This window comes from Megascapheus bottae, chromosome 12 (assembly GCF_031878675.1).
Source record: "Megascapheus bottae isolate mThoBot1 chromosome 12, mThoBot2.hap1, whole genome shotgun sequence".
Classification (NCBI taxonomy): Eukaryota; Metazoa; Chordata; class Mammalia; order Rodentia; family Geomyidae; genus Megascapheus; species Megascapheus bottae.
Window position 1 is genome coordinate 8,233,765 of NC_143520.1, and position 10,257 is coordinate 8,244,021.

Consider the following 10,257-nt stretch of genomic DNA (forward strand, 5'->3'; position numbering starts at 1 on the left):
TTGAGTAAGTGATTTATGACACATGTTTTTATTTGATCTGGCATTACAGGGATAAATTATTGAGTGCTAATTGTATGTTGATAAGCTGTTCCTGCTTAAATTTATTCCTTCCTCTGTTTGTGTTAATTGGGGTGTATTGGAACAGAAGGAAATGGGCCACTTATTGCCTGATTTGGTTCATGCTGTTGCTAAACTGTGTAGCTGTAATTGTGTCTTCACTCTTGTTCACACAGGGTAAATGAGGAGCTCCCTTTCCATGAACGTGTTTCTCTTTTTGCATAAATGGATTGTTACAAATAGTACTGCTTCAACTATTTGTTAAGTTTACCCAAGTTGCAGCAGAAGGCAGGGTCAAAGGTGGACTGGCAGAAGGCTAGGTAAATTTGAAATTTAAATCCTCTTTAGATAAACCTCTTGTGTGTGTTTGTGTATGTGTGTGTGTGTGTGTGTGTGTGTGTTTTCTGTGTATGTGGCCTTATTTCTGACCATTTTCTCTGTGTCTGTCTTTCTCATCAATGAAGGGACTTGGGTGGCAGAGTATGAGGAGCTACAATGAGAATCGGCAGGTGCCGGGTACAGAGGTGGGAGTAGGCCTGGGGTAGAAGCTGGGGCAGAGACTGCCAGATAATAAGCTGCTGTCTCACAAGACTCTCTTTGGTAAGAGATTGAACATATCTAATCTGAAAATCCAAAATATTCAAAGATCCAGAATTTTTCAAGTACTGCCATGATGCCACGGATGGAAACATTCCATACCATGAAGCAATTGTTTCATGCACAAAAATAAGCAAAATTTCCTTTAGGCTATATCTATAAGATATATATGAAACATAAATAAATGTGTTTAATAAGGAACATATGAAATAAAAATAAATTTTGTGTTTCTGTTTATGTTTTAATATATATTTTATATATTTACATATGTACATATGTACATACATATACAGATATGTATATATGTACATGTATTTGTGTATATGTACATATATATCCAATTATTCCAAAAAGTGGAAAATCCTGAATCTGAGGTACTCTGGTACCAAACACTTTGAACAAAGGATGTTCAACCTGTACCCTAACTCTAGGGAAGCTAAGAACATCTGGATTTTAAGAATCAGTAGACTGAAAGAAAGTCACCAGTTACAGTGCAGTTAGAAAAGGTTGAGATGAAAAGGAAATCAGCAGTGTAGAGAGAAGAGAAGCATTCCAAAGAGACATACTAGACCCAAGGTCCTCACATCCTGGTGGCCACAGAAAGCAGTCATTCCACATGGCCCAAGATGGAGCTTGTAAATGCTAATGCCAGACATGGAAGCTCACTCTCTGCCTGGTTTTTATGAATTCCACTCTCTGTGACAGGTGTGCTGAGGCTGTAAACTCTGCAAGTGCCAGAGCTCATGAGCATGGCAGGCCCCTTGGATCTCTTTCTCCACACCTCTTCCTGGAACTTCTCTATTACACTCCTCCCCACCCCCCAGGTCCTCTGGTTTCTTAGCTGGTATGCGTACACTTTCTTTCTTCTGAGCTCAGTGTAAACCATTTTTTGAGGGGCTTCCTAGTGAAGGTTGAAAGAACTCTCTGGCCTCTGTGTTGAGAGCACAAAGACTGGATAGTGTAGGTTTTGAGTCAACCCAAGGACACCTCTGTAATCGCTGAAGAAAACATCTTTGGGGCTTTTGCCCACAAAATTGCCATCATGGTATGGATTGTGCAGGCAGAGTTATGCTTGAAATGTCAGGGAATAGTTCCAGTTTATTTATAAAGTCATTTTGGCTATTGGATGGTTAGTTCAAACAGAGATCACAGTCTTGGAAAGATTAGCTAAAATGTCCCTGTTGCGGTGATATCTTCCCAGAGGAAAGAAAGCCAGCTAGTCCTGGGAAGTTCCAGACCCAATGTTGTATATTCCTCTAATTCAAGCCATAAGTTAAGCAGCTCCCCTGAGGAGACAGGGCCCTGGGTCTAACTTGCGTTCCACTACTGACAAGGATCTTTCTCTGCATTTTCCTTGCATTTGAGACCATTCTAGGGAAGATTCTAGCACCTTCGGAATAAAGATCCATCTGTAGCAGGACTGCCTGCAATACTGAGGCCTGAAGAAGAAGCCAACTCAATTCAGTAGAAGAAGGAAAGCTTCAAGTCCCATTCAAGTTCTGGAGTTATTTTAACTCCATATTAAACTTAAATACTTTCCCTATTTTAATTTTGCCAAATTAGAATTTGAAATAATACAATTTTTGAAAAGTAGCTCTGAGATCTATCTCTCCATCTATATCTAATAGATCTAGAGAGAAGGTGATAAATAGATAGTATATATCAGTGTGGATATGATGTTTCACCTCTCTGAGTTACACTGGGTAGAAGTTGCAGAACTTAAAATGATGACATTAGAACAAACTACTTTGATTTTTCTGGGGAATTTGTGTGTGTGTGTGTGTGTGTGTGTGTGTGTGTGTGTGTGTGTACGTGCTTGAACTCATGGCATGGGCAATGTCTCTGAGCTATTTTTATTCAAGGCTAGTGTTCTATCACTTGAGCTACAGCTCTACTTCCAGTTTTTTGGGCTAATTGGAGGTAATAGTTTCATGGACTTCCTTGCCCAGGATAGTTTTGAACTATGTTCTTTGGATTTTAGCTTCTGAGTAAGCTAGAATTGCAGGCCTGAGCCACATACATTCGGCTTTCTTGGGAATCATTGCTCTGATTTGATTTATGCCTCCTAGTCTGTTAAGACCTGGCAGCTACAAGTTTTCCTTACACTTTGCTTCTCAGAGAGTCAAGGTCAACCCTGCAGTGTCACCTGGGACCTGGAAGAAATGCAGGCTCATAGGTTCCACTCTAGTCTTATGGAATCTTTGGAAATGAGCCTTGGGACATGTGTCTTAACAGGATGTCCAGGCAAGTTTGATGTTACCTTAAGATTTGGGAGTTCTGAACTGGAATCAAAAGTCAGTGTAGAATAAAAGAATGTGAAAGTATTAAGGAATACTTCAATTGAACTCTGAAAACCATTAGCAATGAGGACTCAGACAAGTGACCATTTTTCTGTACCTTAGTTTCTTTGATTCTGAAATGGTTGGAGCTGCCTCACAAAGTTTCTGAGAAGACCAAGGAGACAATGTGACATAGGCCTATATTCAGTCATTTTACCCACGATTCCGATGCTTATTATACCCTAGTCCTCTCTAGCATGTGAGTTCCACATGAGTCTTTGGTCTCTCTCCCCACACTGTCTGCTGATTTGGTGTGCATGCTATAGGACTATGCAAATAGACCTCCTACCTTCATTGATCCCGAAGCCCCTCACAACGATAGCAAGATAAAATTACACCAGATCTGGTCCTTCTTTATGATATGGGGATCCTATCATGGGGGCCTTATATTGAGTCCATCTTATATTGAGTCAAATCACTTTCACATCAGTAAAAGCTTCTTTAGCTGGAGAAAAGGCCAAATTCTTAGCCTCAGATATCCAGTGGCAGGCCAAGCAGGTTAGATAATTCTATCCTAGGGTTCCTTTTAGCTACTGCCATTCGCACAGCTACTCTCAGAATAAGAGGCCAGCCTCCACTCCCAAGCTGCTTGAGGATCCTCTCCCTATGTTAGAATACAGAGATGGCACAGCAGGCTGGAGCAGCAGCTGTGCCTCCTCCCACCGGGCCACCATAATGTGTCCCAGGAGGGAGGGGCAGCCCAAGCATGGATGAGCCTCAGAAAATTAGTGAGCAATTCTGACTTGTTTAATTTTTCTCTCCTTTAAGAACTTGAGCAACCATGTCCTCTTAATCATCTTTTGAGAGGAAAGACAGGAGAAAAGAAAGACATTCAAGAAAACAGAGCAATTAATCTGCTCATTCATGTTCAGTAAGTGGCTCTGTGCTCTGAGTGCATTCATTCCTTTATTCTGTGGACACTGATCGTGTACACCATCTGCAAGCAAGACTGGAGACATCAGGGGAATTAGAAACATGTCTGACCTCAAGAATGGCCCAAGCAAAAGGGAAGAGAAGAGACAAGGCCAGCATCTGTGAGTACCTTCTACGTGCCAGGCTCCAGCTCAGTCCTCATCTGATCCCTGAGAAATCTGTATTCTCCACTTGAGGGCCTTGAAAGGAGATGAAGTGACTGAGTGTGAGTCTCCCATTTGGAAGATGACAGATCTGTGTGACACAAATGCCCTTCTTTTGTTCACTCTGCCATGCTACCTCTGTGAAATACATTTCATTAATCTCTAGTACAAGAAATAAGAACTTTAAATAACAGGAGAAGGGGACCCTTCAGAGACCCCTGGCTGCTGAGAAGGCACATAGGTGGATCGTGCATGTCACCTGGATCTTGCAGAACAGTGTGAGAGTGGGTGTGACCCCTGGGAGGTGGATGGCAGAAAGCTCCTGAGCAGTGTTGTAGGGAGGGATGAGGGCTAGAGCCCATTGGGGTCAGGGGGCCTGAGTGATCTGTGTGCACTGAGCGTGGTTCTAAGAAGGCCATTGTGGGGAGAATACGGAACGGACCATACACTGAATGTCTTCGACCTTGCGCTCCACACAATCCTGACCACTGCTGGTTACCAAGTGGAACTAGGTGAAGCAGAACAAAATAGGAAATATGCTTTGCACTCCCAGGCAAGTGTGGGGAAAGTCTGCTTTCAGTTCTTTCACCATCTTCACTCAAGTGCTTTTCCTAAATGCCTGTGAGCACATGAAGCCATTGGCATTAGGCTTAGAACGTATCTACTAATACCAATGACTCTTCCATTGCCCTTTTTTCCCTCTCCAGGTCAGTCAGTCCTTACATGTCAATACACCACATGGAAGTGTCAGAGAGGATAATAACTTCCTGAAAAGTGTGAATGTTCCATGTATATGACAGGAGTTGTTTCATGTGTCCTTATGAGGTACTAAGATAATTCTCATTTTATTAATGTTGCTACTGAGGTTCAGACAGGCTGAGGAGTACAAGGACCGAGTTGATAAAAGTTAAATAGAGTATGTTTACTTTTTCCAAAGCAGAGAATTTAGGAGCTACAGTAATAGTAGGTAGATTTCTGGGGACCAAACAATAATGGCAAACTTGGTTGCTCCACATTAATATATTGCTAGTGAATAAGTTGTACTATGAAGTTGTGACATTATGATGAAGGGAAAAATGGATTCAACATTGTAATGGGACAATCTTGGCTTCAGATTTTAACCTCTGGCCTTTCTTTCTTAATCTGTAAAATCTGAAGAACTGCACACTATAGGGCATCAAAGTTGAGTTATAGAATTTATGTTTAAAGTATAGTTCTGCCCTTGCTTGATATATTATTTTCTTTTGATCTGTCTTTTGCAGCATAAGCTTAATTCAGGTTTATCTGGTTTGGGCATATGACCATTGACCTCTTTAATCTGCTCAATTCAAGCCTGTTGTTTTAGGTAGTGGAGATTGTATGGATCTCGGTTTCCTTTCATGGCCAGGCATGAGAAAGCTAGATCAGTTGGCTTGATACCATAGCTTTCCAACAAAACTGCATGGTTGGTCCCTTGCAATTGCCTTGATTTCAGGATTCCAAGGACCATGAAAAGTCTACATGACAAAGGTTTCCTTCTTTCCCTCCACCTCATGTCCCTCAATTAGATGTGCAGGTGAGAGAGTTCTAGCAGATGGAACGTGGGTAAAATTGATGGCGATGTGAAAGGTAAATGACAAAACTAGCTCTCAGCATTTCCTGCTATACTTCTTTCTTTCATCATCTGTTTGCCAGATTGAGAATCCAGTGAAAGACTCCACAGCTACAGAGAATGGGAAATCACTGGATGAAAGGAAGCTGGGTACCTGAATGAGGCCTGGAGCAGAGTAACCATTCCATTCAGCATCTGCACTGGACTATGAACAAGGCATAAATTCCTACTATATAAAGCTGCTGAGATCTAGCGATAACTTAAAATAGCAATTAGCCTTTCCTCAAGAATACAGGCTGCTTCTGACTTATGGCAAGATATTTCAAGCCATCAATTAATACTATTGCTAAATGAATCTGTAAAGCCAAACACCCTAATGGGTAATATATTTCTTAACATTAACATAAATTAATTCATCCGCTTAGCTTGCTAGATTCAAGCAGGGCCCTAAAGATACATTGTACTCTTGTTTTTTTATTGCAAGTGAGAATAGGGGTGGCTGGTATCCTGGTATGTGGTAGAATGATTCTCAAAGTATCAAGTGTCACTTGCAGTGTACTAGTACTGTAAACTCTTGGGCCCTTTCTAGACCTACTGAATCTGAAACTCTAGGAGTAGGTCCTACAATCAATTCACACAAGCCATTCATTGGTTCTTAGATACCAGGATGAAGGAAGAATGACAGACTCTGGATATCATCTCTGAAAAGAATAGAATAGGATTCACAGCCACAATTTTTTTAAGCCTCGAGGTGCATGGCAAATAGAGTTCAAAGATGAGTACATTACAATTTTCAATCAGTTTCATGGGCTACAGTACAACATTTGAGACTTTGTCATTCTGTAGAGGATTTATTACTACATCAGAATTCTTACACAATTATTAATTTTCTAGATCTGTTATAACAATATATTTCAGAGTGGATTAGTTAAATAACAGAAATTAATGTTATCAAAGTCCTGGAATCAAGAGGTCTATGATTTCCTCTGGTGCCTCACTCCTTAATTTTCAGATGTTTGCCCTCTTGCAGCCTGTGCACTGTCCATGGTCAGATCTCTCTGTACTTTGCCATTGGTGTCTCTTTTTGTGTCCTATTTCCCCTTCTCATAAGAATATCAGTCAGATTGATTATGATCCACTCGAATGCCTTTTTTTTTTTTTTGCCAGTCTTGGGGCTTGACCTCAGGGCCTGAGCTCTGTCCTTGGGCTTTCTTAAGGCTAGAGCTCTACACTTGAGCCACAGCACCACTTCCGGATTTTTCCATGTAGGTGGTACGGAGGAATCAAACCCAGGTCTTAGTGAATGCTAGACAAGCACTCTACCACAAGGCCAAACTTCCAGCCTTTAATGAAATTTCAAAATTTAGCTACATCTTTAGAGAGTCTATCTCTATAGTCACGTTCTGAGTTACTTGCAGGTAAGACTCCAGTACACAAAATTGAAATGGATATTCTTTTAACTTTGTTACAAAAAAAACACAGGATAGTCAACTTAGAAAATGAAAAGATTTAACTCACAATTTTAAAGGCTCTCATCCATGATTGTGTAGCTTCATTATACTACCGTGGCAGGGGTGTGTGGCAGAGGAAAACTGCACGCTTCCTGCAAAAAAGAACAGTACGAAGGAGATAGGTTCTCCCTGTCTCCACAAGGGCATGCTCCTGAGGAGTTAAAGACCTCTCACTAGGCCCCACCACTTAAGGATTCCACCACTTCTCAATAATGTTTCTTTGTAGATTAAGTTTTTAATTCAGGAGGCTTTAGGGGAACATTTAAGATCAAAGTGGTAGCAGACACAATTCTGTCCCAAACAGCCATGGACTCTGGAATATTACTCTCTCCTTCCATTTCTTCTTCCTCTTGAAACTCCTGTGAATAATCTTGGAGGTTAACTTCTAACTTTAACATGCCATTTGGAATAGAAACCTTACTTTTTCTTTCATTCTTAATGGTGAAATCAAAATGGAGGAGATACTTTCAGAAGTAAATTGGCAGATTGAAATTAGAATCAGATAAAAGTAATGCAAAAATAAGTGTCTGTTTTAAATAATTCCTTGTAGCTCTTTGGTTACTTTGTTTAAAAATGCAGAATGTTTGGCCAAATAGGAACTAAAATAACCCCATCATCTAGTGGGAAGTTGTGTTTTGTCCTAGGTTGGCAAACAATTGATGCCATGCATATGAAAATCACTTCCTTGGTTAAGATGGGAGGTGAAATCTTAAACTCTACATGTTAAAATATTTGTATATTTTTAAATAAAGCTGCTAGTTAACATGTTTTGAAAAGTTAAAAAAAAGATGGGAGTTGATGTAAAGTGGTAGACACTTTGGGTAGGATAAAAAAAATGAGCTTTTCTCCCATGATGCTTTGGGTCAGTTTGATAATAATCTTAAATATTGGCTGATGAATATTGGAAAGTAGAAATCAGATAGATGAGAAGAATTTAGTGAGGAAAACATAGATAGGAAATTCTCTTTAAAACTTGAGTTTCAAAAGAGGTTTATCTTTGTGATTGTAGTTCTTAATGTGCTATGTTATTTCTTTTCTCTTTTTTCCCTTTATAGTTAATCTCATGTAGTTACTGTATCTGACTTGGTTATTTGGTATATTGTGCATATGTTTATTTGAAATAGGGAAGTGGGGGAAACAAGATGATTGGGAAGGGGTATAGGGAAATAGGGACAAAAACATGAGAAGGGGTATCAATGCACATTACCCCAACAATAAAATACAAAAAAAGAGAAAGAAATGACATTAAAAAAAATGAAAAAAAAAAACATTGTGTTTCATAAACTGGTATGTTTTTCCTAAAGAAAACCCTGAATGAATCAGAGAACCACTTGCTATTGCATTTCCCACCTTCTTTTCCTTGGATTTCCTCACTTCATGTTACCCAGTGAGGTCATGGATGGGGTGCCCCAGCTGCCAGCGCTAGTTTTATTGTAGTAGCTTTGGATAGTCTAAACTCGGGGCAGTTTGCCTGCCTGTAAAATTCCATGGAATGAACTTTCTTATCATTTGTTAACTGCCAGGGCAAAGTTCACTGAATAACATCCTTACTGCTAGTCTGTGAAAGGTGAGCTGTGGAAGTCCTGTGCATACAAACACGTTAGCCTATGCTCAAATTATGCTTACAGGGCAGATTCTGATATGATTCATGTTGACATCAATGAGCATACATTACTGGGATTTGCATATATATATAAATTTGAATAATGCTCAAGGACATCAAATGATTTAGGATTTACTAATTCTAATAGTAGCTACCATTTATTGCAGTAACATAAACCCAACAGTACTGTAAACATTTTACAAATGAATTTAAATAATGTCCATAATAGCTAATATAAAATGCCCTGCCATGTCATAACCAGTGTATAGTTCAGGAAACAGAGGCATGAAGAGGTTTAGTTACTAGTCCAAGATTATACAGCAAGGAATTGGCATTGGCACTATGCCTCAAATGGTAGAGCAATAGCTTTGAGCTGAAGAGCTCAGGGACAGCACCCAGGCCCAGAGTTCAAGCCCAAAAGCTGGAGTTTGAGTCTGACTCCAGAACCTGTACTTATGTCCCATGTTACACAGCTTTAGTGTTAAACACAGGGATTCCAGAAAGCAACATAGCCTTTCTTGGAGGGCTTGGCAGTTCGAAAACCAAATGAAGCAATCCTCTTAGTTTTGGTTTCACAAGACTGATATTCATAGAGAGTTTGGTGGAGAGTTTGTGAGCAGAGTGTGACTGAGATGAATAGTCCTTCCTGTTACTTTGGAGAAACTGACTCAAATGTGTCTGTGAGCATCCTACATGACTCATGGTGGCACTGGTTGGACTTCTGAGGGCTTCTATCACAAATGAGAGCTAGCCCTGCTCTCCAGAATATGATGATGGTGGCAGAGCCCACACATAAGGCATCTGGCAATGTCAGTCAGAGAATAGAGGTTAGAGAGAAGTGGGGCAGAAATGGCAGAGGAGAGACATTCAAGCTGAGTCCAAAGATTCAGTGGAATTTCACCTATTAAAGAGAGGGGCTACAGAGAAGAGGGTACCAGTGTTCTGTCCTAAGAGCACAAGTGCATGCAAGTCGGGTGAGGTGCTTTGACATTGGAGCTTAGACTCCATCTAAGTGGGACCCAGAGTTATAGAGAGGCATTTGCTTCCTGAGGAGGATAAGAGTTACATTTATTCATAGAGAGCACATGTGATTTATGCCTATCACTCTAAGAATAGCCTGTGCTAATAGGGAAGAAATGGCTCTCTTGCGGTCACAGGTAAGAGAGATGTAGGAAGGGCTGTTTTCCGATATTTGCAATTTCACGTTAGAGATTTATTTCTTTGTTTAAGTGACATTTCTTATTACATATATGATATGAAGTCTTATGAGGTAATTAGCTGTAGAGTAGATGAACACTTTTACTGGGAACAGGTCTGGTAAAATATGGAGGAAAGGATTGGGAGACTTGGAATGAGCATACTGAGGAAATAGGGCAATAATCCAGAAATGATTCAAGAATCAGATATGTGAAAAATAGCATAATTCGGGGTCAAACTAGAAATGATTCAGTTGCAGACAGAGCCCATTAGAAAGAATAGTTTT

General features: G+C 40.1%; 1 long non-coding RNA gene across 1 annotated transcript; it reads left to right on the forward strand.

The window, feature by feature from the left end:
• The first annotated feature begins 239 nt into the window (after nucleotides 1–239).
• LOC150056171 (uncharacterized) lies at nucleotides 240–6,635 on the forward strand. The gene is made up of 4 exons (XR_016537300.1): nucleotides 240–377; nucleotides 3,762–4,027; nucleotides 4,777–4,894; nucleotides 5,744–6,635. It is a non-coding gene; the product is annotated as an uncharacterized LOC150056171 (long non-coding RNA).
• The last annotated feature ends 3,622 nt before the right edge of the window (nucleotides 6,636–10,257 follow it).